This window comes from Neodiprion pinetum, chromosome 2 (genome assembly GCF_021155775.2).
Source record: "Neodiprion pinetum isolate iyNeoPine1 chromosome 2, iyNeoPine1.2, whole genome shotgun sequence".
In the NCBI taxonomy this organism is placed as follows: domain Eukaryota; kingdom Metazoa; phylum Arthropoda; class Insecta; order Hymenoptera; family Diprionidae; genus Neodiprion; species Neodiprion pinetum.
This window is the reverse complement of record NC_060233.1, coordinates 35,099,777-35,115,949: the sequence shown is the minus strand read 5'-3', so window position 1 is coordinate 35,115,949 and position 16,173 is coordinate 35,099,777. Positions and strand designations below refer to the sequence as shown.

General features: G+C 48.5%; 1 long non-coding RNA gene across 2 annotated transcripts in view; it reads right to left on the bottom strand.

The window, feature by feature from the left end:
- The window catches only part of LOC138190445 (uncharacterized), a 115,001-nt gene that overhangs the window by 54,901 nt on the left and 43,927 nt on the right, over positions 1 to 16,173 (bottom strand). For both annotated transcript variants that reach the window (XR_011176413.1, XR_011176414.1), the window contains exon 2: positions 15,466 to 15,622. This is a non-coding gene — a long non-coding RNA (uncharacterized lncRNA). The remainder of the gene's footprint in view (positions 1 to 15,465; positions 15,623 to 16,173) is intronic.

Sequence of the window (16,173 nt, the reverse complement as noted above, 5' to 3'; positions counted from 1 at the left end):
CTTAAATAACCAGCAATTTATGCGTTTACATGGATAATCCTGCCGACCACAAGTTTACGACTATAGTTACTTAATCACGTTAGTCGGTATGGAACCCTGCCCGGCCCAAAAGGGTCTTTACATTTCGACTTGAGGCTCGTAAACAGTTTTAACTGCTGTCCATGAACGGAATAGGAATATCACCGACATTATAATACGCGGACTGCATATGCGCAGGAATTGATACAAATAATTCGAACGTGTGGATCCCGAGGGATCAAGAGTCCAGAAATATCAATGTGCGTTGTGTTCACTGACGAGGTGCACAATCTCGAACGTTTTTTTTTTTCCAACGTTTCTGACATTGTCTGTGTGTTCACAATGAGATCTGAACCAAATTCAATCGAGTTTGAATGAGACACCGTGTGAAGATGAAAAACTTGATGATCCTTGGAGTTTTTATTATTATTATTATTATTTTTTTTTCAGGAATATAGAAAGCAATAATGTGCCTCGGAAGATGTTTCATCCTAATCGCAAGGATCTCTCGTGCACGGATATGAGCTCTCTGCGACAGGTAGCATTGTGCCTTGTAAATATGAAACATACCCTATATATAGTATTCTGGTGGTCTTCTACATTGTTATTTTCGTCTGTGACGAGGGCACAATGGTGTCATTATGCGAGCCAGAGAAGCAGAGGACCCGACGGACCGACCTCGATGTATATTTCGTTAGTAAACGACCATCTTATTTATGCACGTACGTATTTATCATGCGCACGCACAGGGTGTACAATTTTATTTCTTTGATTCTTGTCGTTCACACTGAGAAGGAAAATAACAGCGGACTCCTCGTTAGTTTCGCAATTTAACGTCCTTTGTAAATGTACGGCGGACAAGTCGTGAAAATTTTGACAGTCCACAAGTTAGTTTCATATTCATCAGTCAAGAGTATCATTTTACGAACGTCATTGAAAACTCTTTTAATTCGAGACAATCAGTCAATTCCGACACCTTAGGTGTAACGAAGCACGCTGAGACGGCATCGGTGGAATTATCGAATCGTATATTCCCGCCAAGCGGAGTTCGAGAGCTGAGAAAGAGTCTACCGAGAGCGATTTCCATGACAACAAAATCTCCCGAGGCTAACCACGGTCCTGACCTCTTATCGAGATCTTCCAATTCTTCCATATTCCATAAAAGATTCCCCCGGTCAGCGACCCCGAATATCCGAGCAGCCAGCCAGAGCGGGCGAGCGAAGCCACGTTACGGCGCGAAGACCTAGGGCACAGGTGCCTAGGTGATGGTATCGCGACCACCGATCATTGTATCGGATGTCACCGAACCGAATTTCCATACACGGGCACCACGATCGGAGATATACTGTTCCACGATATACTTCGATCAAGATGGTGCCAAGAAACCGAAGTCGCCGAGCTGCCGGCTCTCCGCTTTTCTAAATTATGGATCGAGATTAAACCTCTGTTAAGATAGACTCCGCTCGAGGGTTGCCGTACGTGTAACCGCGCTTGAATATTTTTTATCCTCGTTCCCTTAATTCTCAACATCTGAGTCGTGATTTTCTCTCTTATTTCCTTCTTTCAACTGCAATGTGCACTCATATTTTCCCCGTCGGACCTATCGTGATTTAGCTACGGTTTGAGAAGAGAGCACAACCCAAGGCTATCCGGACTCACCGAAGCTCTTTAGAAGCTGCTCGGGTCGTACAGCTCTGCCCAACCCTGGCTAAACTAACCTAACCCTAACCCTAACCTGTCCCATGCATCTTGCGAGCGGAGAGACCGAGAGGCGCTTCCGACAGCATCTACGGATTCATTAGAGAACAATGAGCTGATGACTAGGGACTCCAAGAAACAAGGAACGGACCCGTACGACGAGCAAGACCGAGTTCGCTCAGCTCGGATCCCGCAGCAGAAACAACGCGAACAGGTTAGTCAATTAATCAGGTGTATCACAATGGGTTACTCCGTCTCTCCTCGAGGCCAGCAAATACAGATTCTATCTTTTTTAATTAAGGAGCAGATTAACAGGTTCAGCGTCCACCTATCAGCGAATCCGGACAATACTCCGGTCTTCCTTCAATGGATACTCCACTCGAATTAGGGGAGATCTCTCGTACGGAAGAGGATAAGCGTGCAGCGGCGGCTAGTAGATCGTTGCTCACCGTACGCACCGAGGCAGCGGTTCGCCTTGCTCAACGAAGTAGAAGTATTCGCGAATAGCAGGGAACCACACGGTCGTACGAAGACAATGCGGTCCTATTAACGAGATCAAACGATACAAGGAAGACAACCGCCGAGACTCGCTTGGTACCGCACTGCCTCCGTCCTGCCAGGGATGCAGGCAGTCGTTCAGCCCCCGTGTCGGCCTCCACCGGCCTCCACCTTGTTTTCGCGAGAAGCTCCGCGTGAGCTTCTCAGCAAATGTCAAGAGGACCGAGGCCGTCAGTTTTTCTTTGTCGAGTCGCAGCTCGTCGTGAGAGTTTATCCGAACACAGGTCACTTGTACGAAGGTCCGAAGAAGGGCGATATTGGTCGTTAACACTTGTTGCCGTTTGTGACGGAAGTACGTTTTTTCTTCTCGGGGCAAATCAACGGTTTGGTTCGCGCGGTTGCGCCGGTTCGTGAAATCCGAGACCCGTTGCGGCCCTGGGGATGATAAGACTATGGGTCGCGCAGTGGCGCTGGTCTGCTCGTTGGGATTTACAGAGGCGACAATCCGATACCGCAGCCTCTTTCTCGACTCGGTATTTCCATACCTCGTTTACACTCGGTGCTTCTCTGCCCCCGGGCAGCTACATCCTCGATCATTACACCTTGCTCTATATATTTAACTTCGGTGCTCGTTCGAGTAGCTGGATCTAGCAACAGGCATGGACAATTGTGGATACTAATTGCAACCTGTCGCGGTGACGCGGTGCCTACCGTTAGCGTCAAGTAGCACCTCGAGTTGGCCAAGGTTGCCGAATGTTTTTTCTCAACGTCGGTACAGAATGGATAATAAACAGAGAAATTAGCGGGACATTGCGACACAGCCCTCGGCCCGGAGCGCGCGTTAAAACTGAACTCGTATTGTGCGAAAGAGGAGGTAGTACTGGTAGTGCAGCAGCTGAGGACGAACCAGATTGCTTTAATTTGTTACGCCGGTAGTAAAAATTTTAATGCCCCTTGGACGATCGTAACTCAAGGCTTCTCGCTGACCAAGAAGGTCCTCCGGTTCAGCCGGTGGCTCTTATCTCGAGTTTTATGTTCAGCTTTGCGCTCTCGCCAGGCTGATGTGTTCTCCACAACTCTCGGCTCCGCCGCCGTGACAGTTTTATTCAAGCAGAATCACCCGGCCGTTGGGTAATTACCGAATTGTAAAATGCGCAGGTATAATATGTGGACTCGCGAGATAATTCGATCCGAGTGAAAAGTGGCACTCTCACTCAAACGAGTTCGATTCACGCATCCGTATGAAATCCTCCCGCAAGGAAAGAGAGGGAGTCGCGGTGTTTGTGGAAAGGGTCGTTTTTTGTCGGTCGCGTCTGGAGCTTTGACGGTGCAGTGAGACCAGGCCCACTCGAACCTGATTAGTTCCCACAGTTCGTGTGAAATCTTCATGGTTTACGAATGTCACGGAGTGTGGAGGGCCGCGACAAGTGTATGTAAACATCGTGGAGAATCTCTCTCTCTCTCTCTCTCTCTCTCCACCTCACTCGGCTTCCCGCTACATCTTATACCTTTCGGTGTACGTGTATTCCGAGATAAGCCGCCGATGCTGGATGCCATCGGGGTGATCGAGCGCGGGTTCAGTGCCGCATTTTCAGACCGCGCCTCCATCCCCTTCGCCGCATTATAATATCGCTGCAGCAATGACCTCGGAGTGTATTAACCTCGAACCGGGGTAACCCGAGACGGTAAAGCGGAAGTCGCGACGCAGCCGTTTCCGCAGTGACAGATGTAATCTTACTTGCTCGCTCGAGGACCGAACGCGCATTATATATAGTATGCACCTATACCCGCCGCGCCCCCCAAACATCAGACGCACGGCACTAAAAGGGTCCCCCTCTGCACTGTCAACAGCGTAAAACTACTGTGTTGGCCAAATATACAGAATTGAAAGAATAGGTTATACAACTATACAGGGCGGGAGAGAAATAGAGAGTGAGAGTGAGCGAGGGAGAGCGAGGGAGAGAGAGAAATAAAGGGCCGAGGGACGGGGGTGTAGAGGCGTAGTAAATGGCGGCTGTAAACCGATTGTCTTGAGACAATATTTAGAGGCTGGCTGACTTTATGAATGGGATAGGTCGAGATAGGTCCCCTGCTAGAATAATATTTAACGCAAACACTAGGAGACGTCGAGAGAAATCAAGTGTCTTTTTGCTTTCTTCACTGGCATCCTTACATCCAGGCAGGGAGTTGGGTGCGAGACTGGGGTCAATTGTAACACTTTTACATTTACGGCAGAAGAATTCTTACTTCTTACCGGGAATCGGAGATTCATTTTTTACTGTTGAATGACGCGATGCTCTTTCACGGACAATGCCAGCGGGCTACCTCAATTCGTACGTAAAACTGCTAGTGAGTTGTAGGTCAGTGTTAGAAAAAGCGTCCGGAGCAGAAACGAAATCTTACGACTGTCAAAAACGAATTACAACATACAACGTGTCGAACGCGACCAAAACGTTCACCGCCGTTAGTTTTAATATTCGTAATGCCCCGCCAGTGACGATAGAGTTTCATGTCTGTTAGCTACACCCGCTCTTATCGAAAGTTCTTTAATCGTAACGGAGATCTTAGTTAGTTGTTGGCCGAGATGAGGAATGAATCGTTTAATTCGTAGATAGCTAAAAGTCGGAATTAATTAGGCTCGAATCACCCAAGACTCGATAATAAAAACTGAATAAACGAGCCGAAAAAGAAGAAGCTCACGGCAGGTTCCGGCGGTTCCGAATGCTGTTGGATTTTGTGAACGAGGCGATGCGTCGCCCGAGCAGCGCCGGCGTTCGAATGAGCGACGTGTCTAAAGTAAATAAACATATGCAAAACTACCGAGAGAAATATATGTACGGTAAGCAGCGCATGAATAAACGCCCGGAGGAGGTACGGGCCAAAATTGAAATTGGAATTGTAATTGAAAGGCTAAACTATGCATGTATGCCAAGAGACACTCGGATCACGATAAACGTTAGATAGCCTGGAACACAAAACCCTTATTTCCTTCATCGCGTCTTCCAATCTGATGGGATGAATTTTCATCTCCACGGCGCGAAGAACGGACCACGGCGCCCGGCTGAATCCCGAGGAATTCTTTCGCCGCCTTTCAAACTACGCCTGGCATAGCTTTAAGATGGAAATTTGGATTTCTGTAGTCGTTGATCGCCGCCAGCCGTCGCTAGCACGATTAGAAAGTGACGGAACCTGAACTCTGGACTGGCGGTAACAGAAATCATCGGTTGAAGACCACCAACGGTGCGCGGGGAGCCCGAGTTTTACCAAGACTCGACCCTAATGACCTCTTCGACTTGACGCGGACCGTTCAACGTTCCATTGTGTTACACACTGCTGTTGTCGCTCCACGACGCGCCCTCGCTCGGCCGGACTCCCTGACGCGATTCCATTGTGCAACAACGCCTGTCAATAACGCTGCACGTTGCATTTAATACATCGGGATAAATCCGCATCCTGGGCGCCTCCCTTTCCGAACTGAGCCAAGTACCTTCACCGACGCGACGGAAAGAAACCGAGAGATCGTATCCGGGCTGAGAAATGCGGAGCATGCGTTTGTACGAACATCTTGTATTTTAATTAAACACGCTTCGATGGAAACCCGGCACTAATTGGAGTTCAACCAGCACTATTCGGTGGTGATCCAACAATATTTACGTGGTGCTACCTAAAACGCTTCACAATCTCGCATAAATTCGATGCATTCCGATACTTATCAACGACTATTTAACGACAATTCGGTATCGAGTTTCAACTTAATACTACTTTGTGTCATTTCAGCGCTGTACTTAATCTCACGTTATTCGGTAGCAATTCAATGTTTGATGCAAATTAAATAGCGCTCAATTTCAAGGCGGTCCAAAAAGTTCAAAACTTGGTGGAAAAACGTCAATACCGAATAGGAGTGTCGATTCGGTAGTAAACGGGTACTTTCTGTTCACTGGCGAATTCACTTAGGTAATCGGTGAACGTGGTTACATGTGTTTTTTAGATCCAGGACTTTTTTTCTACAGAGTGCCAGCGGGAAGGGGGAATGAGAGAGGATAAAATAACCAGACGGTGGTTATCTTGCGAGGGGGGCAGAGGGGGGGGGGGGGGGGGGGGGGAGGGGGCGGGGAGATAATGGAGGTACGTTTAATTTTTGATCGATCGAGATCTGCATCGATGCATTATTGGTCGGACCGGCAATAAGTTACGAATGACATATCTCTGCGGAGCGCGCGACTCGAGGCAAGATCTACACGCTCTAGACAGTGCGGTACTCACGAGCAGGTTGACCGACATTCTGGTACGCGGACAACGGGAATTCAGAGAACGCGCCGGGCACACAGTGGGCCATTGTTATCAAAGAACTATATTCTACAACGTGTATGAACAGCATCGCCGACGACGATGACGATATCCTCGGGAGATGGTCACCCTGGGCGATCCTTGGTACCTCGTACTCTGGTCAAGGTCACAGAGTGTCGTAACCACCGACAGGTAAGACATTGCGTGAAACTCGTCGAAGGCTCTTCGTTGTTCCGCAGAGCTGCGTTTTGATCGCTGATGAAAAGCACCGTTTCATAGGTTAAGATTTCGCACCTAAACAGCAACGCTGTATGGAGAATAAATTTTTACGAATCAAATAGTCAGATGTCAACACGCTCCGGGGTAGAGCGAAAAAGAGTTGCAGGTACCTGTCAGCAGCCAAGGCTGCTTCGATCAATGCCGATTTGTTTCTTGCTCGAATCGTACTCCCGCGATCTAGGCCTCGCTACATTTTTTGGTTACGTAAGCTTCTGGAGACTATTGTTGTCTGAATATCCACAGTTGATATGTTGTCGGTTGTGCCAAGTTGGACTCGCCGCAATTTTTCATTAAAACAAACGTGGATACGGTAAAAAAATGAGCCACCGCCACCCAGGTGTTTGCACAACCAAGTACACGGTACGGTTCTGGACAAAAAAGAGGGGCACGAAAAGTCAGACGTCAACTTGGCAAGAATGACGTCTTCACCGGGAGACGAATTCGCTATTCCCGAAGAAGAAGGAGACCTCGCTCTCCGGTGGTTTTTCGATCACGTTTATACCGTTTGAGAATAGCGAGTGCTTGAAGGATGTCGTCGATTACATCAAGTTCGATCGACTCGACCGTATCTCGGCGTTGCGACACCGGTTTGGCTCACGCATAATTGATGCGCCAGGTGTGCGTCGGAGCGTGAGTGCATCATCGGCTGGTATACGACGGCCGTCCAGGTATAGCGGTACCTTTCTAAATCATGCAAAGCGAAACTGTCGCATTCTTGCAAAATAATCCGCAGCCTTGCGGCCGACGCAGGAACATCCTGGTGATCGCCGTCGTTGCGGTGCTACGGCCCCTGGTCGTCGCGTTCTCTCGGAACCTGGGAAATGCAACCATATTCGATGCAAATGAGACACCGGTTACGTCAGCCGATTGGGTGCGAGACCCTCTCTCCTGTATCTCCTCATCGTTATGCAGCTTCTGCAGTTATACGGGGAGCCCAGAATTCCATTTATACGCTTAATACGCTCGTGTCGTTTCGAGTAAGTCCGCAACTAAATCGGATACTCGAGGGTGCAAACGGAACTGACATTATTATCACTCTTATTCCGACCTTTCGCAAGGTAACAGAAGACTTGAAACCTACCTTCGTACTATACAATCGTTAGGTACATGGTCTAATTGATCTCCGTAACACTATGTTACGTTATTTATTATATGTTTCATTTATCTTCCATAAGTTTCTCTAAGGGAACTGCGGGTTAAACTTCCTTACACTCTACCAACGAAAACTGATAGGAAGGTACTACACGCTTAGCATCCACGATTTTTTTTCTGAATTCCCGCAGTTAAAACAGTTATGCCAACGACTGACCGCCGCGGTTGTTTAACGTTTCCTTTTTCCATAATTTGAGCTGATTTCTCGAGACATCAAGGATAAGATTCCCTCTCCACGATGGAACGGCACGCCGGTGTAAGGAGCGTTAAGGAAGGAGTATCGGCAGAAAACTTGCAGTGGAAAATTGACACCGACCACCAGCGTTATCGAGACTCAGTGCTACGGACACAAACGCGTTACGACGGACGACCTCCTCTCATCGATCGACGATTTTTCATATTCCTGGCTCTCTTGTGTCCGGCAGCGCGACGCGACGCAGAGCCGACCGCTAGACCGGTAAACACACGTGTGCGCGGATCTCTAGGCATCTGTTGGAGATCGGCTTTAGTCTCCTTGTCAGCACGACTCTGTGTCGCCCTCTTGGTTAACGCGAACCAACGTCTTCTGCACACGTGAGTGCGGCCCATCCCATATACGCCATGGTCTTACCTTACCTTTCTGGTGGATATAGAACACCGGAGCAGATGAATGATTGCGTGCAAATCGGCCAGCGAACTCTTCCCCGGATTCACCCTGCCGTTGATGTTGCTGCTGCTGCTGCTGCTGCTGCTGCTGCGCCTAGTCTTGTTCCCGCTTCATGCATCGAGCCGCTATGCATCGTCCAACAACCGCAGCGCTAATTACCTCGCGATACCAATGTGGGATGGAGTCCGAGTCGAGTCGAGTAGAGTCTTGAAAAATACTTTGATTTATCACCCTTTTCAACCGTCGCTTCTTTCATTTTCTCGAAGTTTTCCGCCGGTACTTTCGGTTGACATCGGGTGTGTATTCACGTTGAACGATTGCAGCTAAGTCTCCGATGGTCTGTATTAAAATTTGATGGAAGACAATCGTCGAAATCGAGACGAGGAAAAGGGTGGGTGGGGATTGAGGATACGGAGGAACGGCGCCAACCTAAAAGCCCTGCCATCATAAATATCGTACCTCGACTGAGACTTGTCCGAGGGCAAGGGAGTAGGCAGGTAATCCTCCCCGTCCGTCTCTCCTTCTCTCCACCCCGGTTTCCTCGTTTCACCGTCTCTCTTTCTCTCCGAAACTTTTTATCTCCCCTGCGAGAGTATATCTCCTCGCCTGCGCCTCCCCATCCGCCCATTCGCTCCATGAATCACGCCCACGCGACGCGCGCCTTCGATAATTAATGCTCGTTTAATTCGGCGTTCATCATTCCCTTGGAAATATTTAGAAAAGCCCGGACAACGGGCACAACGTCTTTTCTCGTTGGGCATAGTCCTAATATTGAGCACAGACCCGTTCCCCGGTTATCCGCGTCTCCAGCCTCGTAAAGAATATCTCCTTAAATAACCATTAATTCTTATCTTTGTCACCGTACCTAGAATCCCTGGAATTCTCCGAACTCGCTCTTCATTCTTCCCCATATTCCGCACCACCGCACGCTGTAGTTTGGTCAGAAAGCAGAGTTCGACTATAACGCGACTGTATACGGGACAATTTAAAAAGTTCTCGATACAGTGCCAACATGCCTAAAACGGCAGAAACCATTTTTGGCTCGTCGGTAAGGTGGTTTGAAGAACAGAATTTTTACCTACTGATTAATCACATGGATTGAAATTATTTCCGTGTTATATGAAACGTCGAAGCCTACTCCGCACGAGAATTTAAAGTTGCGGATGGCGGTGCGCGGTTGAACACTGATCAGTACCTTTAACACGGCGTAATTTACATTTTTGATTGAGGATCGAAGAAGGCAAGAGGTCTGAGCATTGGTCTCACTTTATCATAGGAATACAGCCGGGGAATTTCTCCGCCGTGTAGAATTCATATTTCAACGTATCGATTATCGGACGCGCATATGCTTCCAAAGCATATATGCATATTATGTCCCTAACTATCTACCAGATCCGTCTACTGCCCGCCGCTATACTCAAGCGAACTACCTCTACAGGCGTACTGGAACTACCTCTGCGTTCTCCACCTCCTCGTTCACCGCCAAAGCGTTTCCTCGTTCTACACCACGGAGCTGCTGCCGTTTGATGTATATCCGAAATTCGTTACCCGTTAGTAAACGATTGGCGCCATCATTTGTCGCAATCACGGTGCACGGCCGATCGAACAACCTGATCCCCCGCTGATTGATATCCTCTTCGTAATTAATCCGATAAAAGGGCGTTTCTGAGGTCAATCCTAGATTATCCGTGTCGATACTTTAACCCCGGATAGTGGATAGTCGTAAACTTAAAATCAATTCCATCTTGTTTCGAAATATTAAAAAATACCCAAGGCTGCGGATGGAAAGGAGGAGGAAAGTATATAAAAATCGAAGGTGGGAAGATCAACACCTGCCACATCGTACAAAATCATGCGTCTATACATGATGAGGTCAACCTCCTCGAGGTCGGTAAAATCCTGACAGCGTGTATGAAATTCATTTGACAATCCAGAGAGGCACCGTCCAGGTGATGGCACAGGTGTCCCAAGGAGAGAAAAAGCGAGAGGGAGGCCATTGCGGGAGAAACTTTGAACTTCGGTCACGTTTCCGACACATCAACAACACTCGACAACGAAGTCACCTCCTACACGTGTGATGTGTGTACATCGGATCGAATACTCGACCAAGGCAGCGGCCGCAGCAGCGACCGTGCACTACGACGGAGAGAAGCGCGGACTGATTATATTAATTTTCTTTTGTTCTTCAACAAAAGGTTGAAAAGGTAAAGAAGAAAAACGAAAATGACCGGAAATAAAAGCGCGGTCTGGGGTCTTCGATCGACCCTGAGGGATAGTCCGTGCATACGTGAAACGCGGAGCGAGGTTAACTCCAACTGCTGTACGTATGTAAGCCGCGTGGTTGCGTGTCTCGTGTCGTACGAGAACGTCGCCCGGGTGATTTACTAGGTTTTGATTAGATTCATTAGAGGTGTATTTTACCCGGTTGTTACCGACTCGGGGAACCCGCGGGTGGAGAATTAATCAAGGAAAAAATGCCCCCCGGGACGTAGCCACGTCTAATGAATCGCGAGGCTTATCGTGTACCTCCATCTGTACTACTCAGTCACCGGGATTTCACTCCGTAGTTAGAAGTAAAAATCATCAGTCCGGAGGCGTGTGCCGAATCGGTGATTAAAAATTCTTTCAAAATACGAAATGAAACACAAATTAAAGAGTGAAGTAAAAAAAAAAACAAAAAAATAAAATAAATAAATGAAAAATAACAAAGTACGAAGGAAAAAAAAGAAACGGGCATAACACGTGAAACATTAAGGCAGAGGTCGTCGGGTTTAATGAGTGTTAATAATGTTTGGGGAGAAAAGTGATTGCTAATTATCTATCCGGCCCTCTCCAGCTCTGAAATAATTAGGTATTTGTTTAACGGAGAGTAATAAACGCGATAAAACGATTCGGTAATAACACCTAGAAGCACTTTGCATGATAAAAGCAGTTGCCTGGCAGTTGATTAAGTCACGTCCGAAACTAGTGCCTGATTGGAATGTTAATCCTTGCTCTTAGAGCCGAGGTATATAATAAACTATCCATCCAGAAGAGATGAGGGGCCAGGAGAGGAGGCGGTTATTATCACGGGTCTGGCTCGTGACAATGTGCCGGACTGGGTCGCTTACACGACTAGACAGCCAAGGGGCACCTACTCTCCGGAACCGAGTGTACGTTATACGCACGCAGACGGACGCACGCGCGCGACCGAAAATGTGATTCCACGCGATAGAAGGATAATGCATGCAAAGCTTGGGTCAATGGAATTACCACGATGATAACAGAGGCCTCCGTCCATCCTACGCGCAAGAAAGAGCTGGATAAGAAAGAAGACGGAAAGCTCCGCTGCCGTGCCCGGCCCATAAGCCTGCGGACTATCTTCAAATCGTCGCCCATTGTTGCCCGCCATCCGAGTTTCTCGTTCTTGTCGTCGCGAAATTGACCAATCAATGCGAGCGCGGTCGAGACTCCGATGACTCTACTCACACATCAATCTTGCGCGTTCGGAGCTCTGGTTTCTGAACTGCAGTAATATACCTACATAGGTATACACCTATATCGGATGGCAGATGAAAGATAGAGCGAACTACGAGCGCTGGTGAAATTCTCTCACGGATTTCCCCCCTCGCGCATGGAATAAAATTTAATAGATGAAATTTTTAGTTGTAGGTATTATGTACATATTCGTACGGCGGTGAGCGGTTCACGATGCAGAGCTTCTTCCTTCGGCGCACCCCGCTGGGAGCGATCCCTTGTAATATCGTTGGAAGATCGTAACCGAACTGAGGAATTTAGGGTTTAAGAGGTGAACGACCATCAAATGGGAACGGAACATATTTCAATCCATTTGGTACGTCACTTCGATAAACGACACGCATCACTCAGTACGATCGCGAGGCGTTCGTTCAAATGGTCCCTAACCGACTGCCAGGGCCAGACCTCGACGACCGATGATGTTACAGGTGATTCTAACCAAATGATCTGTAATGATCCCGACTGCACTCGGATTACTCCTACGCTACCTTTCTCCGGATCCCAACGAATTCCTCCCCCCCACCAAGGCCCTCGCGGAAATATTCTCGAGTGAGTTTTAGTTCCTTGCAATATTCCCTGCATCGTCACTTTGAAGTGAATATTATTCGGCAGATTCGTTTCGTTTCCGCAGGTCGTGAATATCACGGGAATATCTAGTTTAATCCTTGAGCCACGGCTGGGCCGTCGACCGGCGAATGCACGGGGTCAATATGATCGTACACATGTAATGTGAGGAGAAAATTTCTTCGGTCAAGCAAGCAGACGCACAGGTTGACTCAATCAGCCTTCGGAGTCAAACGAGCGACATCTATCACACGGCAATGAATTGTAATGGGACGAGCGACGGCAGGAGGCCTTACAGAGGAGGCCGGGTAAGCGACAGCCATCCTTCATCGTACCACTTTTGGTCCGATCTCAATTTTGAGGAGTCCGAGACGGTGGAGAATCAAGGGATGAAGAAGATTGGAGGAATCACGGCTCATCCTCCGACACGTGTATTAAATAACTAATTCGAAATTGTAAAAGCGCCTTGGTGTCGGCATGTGGGCCGAATAAAAAACACCAGGCACTCACACGAATGAAAGTGAACAATCACCCCGCATGCATAATCGCATGTAATGGGTATGCCGACGTTGCTTTCTCTGTATAACCGGCCGGTCTTCTCCCTGCAGACCTGTTTCGTTAGAAAATCGAGTACCGATTATTAGCGGTAATGGCGAAGATATTGCGATGGTCAATTTAATTCCAGCTAGCTATAATCGTGAGTTCGATGTATCTACAAACACGAATTGCCGATACTTTGTCAGGTTAGTCACGCGCTGGTTGTAGTACAGTTTTGCTATTATCGTATCGCTCATCGCGGATGCAAAATAATCGTTATATAGAACAGAGAGATCCGTTCGATTTCAACTGTAATTATCGAAAAGACAAGCTGATGCGGTGTGCCTATTTGGACGAGAAGATACGGCGGGGTTGTAAACGGCGTTAAAACTGTCGATTGCGGTGCGGAGCGGGGTGTTATCTTTTAAAATATTACAGCTGTATAATCTGAGAGATGAGCGTAGTTTCGCATCGAGAAAATGACCCTTATCGAAGCCCCGTGCGTAACCTTTACCCGGAGTATAATAAACACTGTAGATAGCCAGTTAAAGAAAAAAAAAAATAGCCGATACAAGCGACGTCTCGGGCTTAATAAATAAGACTTCAATGGCGCGGGCAGCCAACACGGGACATCCTGAGTGGTAATAGGCTAATGCGATGTGGGTGCTTGTAGCGATGCCTCGCCGTGAGCGTTCTATCGACAAGAAATCTCGCGTCACATTCCGTCCGCGTTGCCGTGCCGTTAAATAACCTTCGGGAGGAAACTAAGGCGCGAGAAAAAGCCGTGGATGAAAAATTGCGCTTATCAAGCGTGGAAACGATCCACACCGTGGAAACGTGTCAAAGTTGACGTGATTTCACGGGACGCACGGAGAACTGGGAAGAGAAGAAGACGGTCCTCGGTGGGCCGGTGCGGCAGCGTGATGCGGCAAATGAAAGCCTCGGATAAGATCAGCTCATTATGCTGCATAAATACGGAGCCTGCTCGGGAGATGCGTCGGTCAGTGGTGCGTGCGCTGCATCCCGATCCCGCTAATAGTCGCCCGTGTGCTCTTGTAGGCGAGCTTCACGAGTAGCGGGCACAATATTGCTCGGAAACTCGACCACTGGAAGAAACGTGGTTACTTCACGGTGGAAAGTATCGCCGACAATCAGAAGGCAGGCAGGAACATTGAATGTTGAGCATCGGCAAGGAGGTTTCTCTCTCTCTCTCTCTCTCTCACACACACATCGAGCCGCACCTGACAAAACCTGGTTTTCGCCAGGTTCTGTTCTCTCGCATGTTACATTGAGACGTGGTCTTCGGAACGGACAGTCGAGCGGCCCGAGGTAATTGTTGGACACACAGATCGTGTCTACAGATTGTCTTTGAGGAGCGAGAAGGTGGCAATGGGAGTGAAGCCGAGCCTCGAGCTGCTCCGCAGCTCTACCCTGACACCTTTCCGATTGCGCAACTCCGTTAGGCAGGAGCCTATCCCGCTCGCCGACGATGGGACGATGGGACGATCTGAATTGTTTAGGACCGGCGGACGACAGCCGCAGATGGACAGACCGATAGGGTTGCGCAATTCCCGAGGAGACAATGCCCCCCTGATGCCGTTAACGAAAACGAACGACACTCGCGGTGTCTTTTTAATTGCAGCTCCCGCAGCCCCGAGGCCTCCGGTTCCAGGGTGTCGAGGTCGGCGCACACGCGGGATGCGCAGCGCAATATGCGCCCGAGTTCCGCAACTCTTGCCGACTCTCCCTACATAGGAGGATGGTGGCTCGCGGGAACCGCGATACGGTCTCGCGTTTTCTCGGAGGATAAATTTCTAAGTGAGCGGTGCGCCGCATCACCATATAGGAGCATAATGTGACATTTTTTCAACTGCCGCATCCTACCAGCTACCGCGCCGCGCAAACATTACAGGGAACTATCTGCTCTCCATACAGATATTCCTAACATGGGACCCTCGAGTGGACCGCTAAGACCGTAACTTATCTGGGGTAAACTGTACGAGCACCGGCACCGCTGCTCGCGGCTTCCTCATCTTATACCGACGAATTGTATTTATTTATCAAGGTGCGATCGTCCGCTCATTGTCTTTGCTCCAACTTATCCACTCCCACCTGCCACCTCTTCGCGAATCGTTGAATCATAACCTCGTTTCCCAATGGCGGCAGGTTTTCACCGTTTCACATCCGTACTCTCGTTTTGTTTTGACATCGTCGAGATATTCTTACTCTCAAATATATTGTACGGGTATTATATTCCAAAACTCACTTACCTATCTGTGCGATGACACTGTGCGTCCACCGCAGTCAAATCTACAAGCCGAGTGTTTTCAGTTCCTCCGATGTGATGTCACGATCGGAGATCATTCTAAAAATACTCCTGCTCAAACGAGTCCGTGCTGTTGCCACACTTACAGAAACAGGTGTAACCTGCAACAGAAAAAAAAGTAAACAAGGATAAGACGTTCGTAAGTCCGTACCTACATACAGGCATTCCGATGAATGGATTTCGATTAAGAACGTCTATTCGGTCGACTATTCGTGTCGTTCTTGTTCTCTCTACATCCCTGGGATCTCTCTCTCTCTCTCTCCCTTTCTCAATTTCATTTAATTTCATCTAGGAGAAGCGAACGATCTTTAATTTTGTGGGCGGTCGTTCGCGTAGGCATTCTGTCGCGCCTAACAAGCGTGATTATACAACATGTGGGCCCCGTTGGATACACAGAGAATGAGCTGACAGAGCGGCTCGTGCAGCGGTAGATGAAGAAGTTGATCGTCGGTCGACCAAGTGTCGCGCGTCTCCGAGGCTAAAAACTTTGAGTGGGCGAGAACGAGAGATCGGCGCAAAACCATTTCGCGCAATTTCGCGCGTATTATTCGGATCATTAGCCGAGCGTTTTCCCTGAGTTGTGTAAACGGCGATGGGTGGACAGACACGGGTGCCGTCGGGGATCCGGAATCATAAGATCAGAGGTGAAATG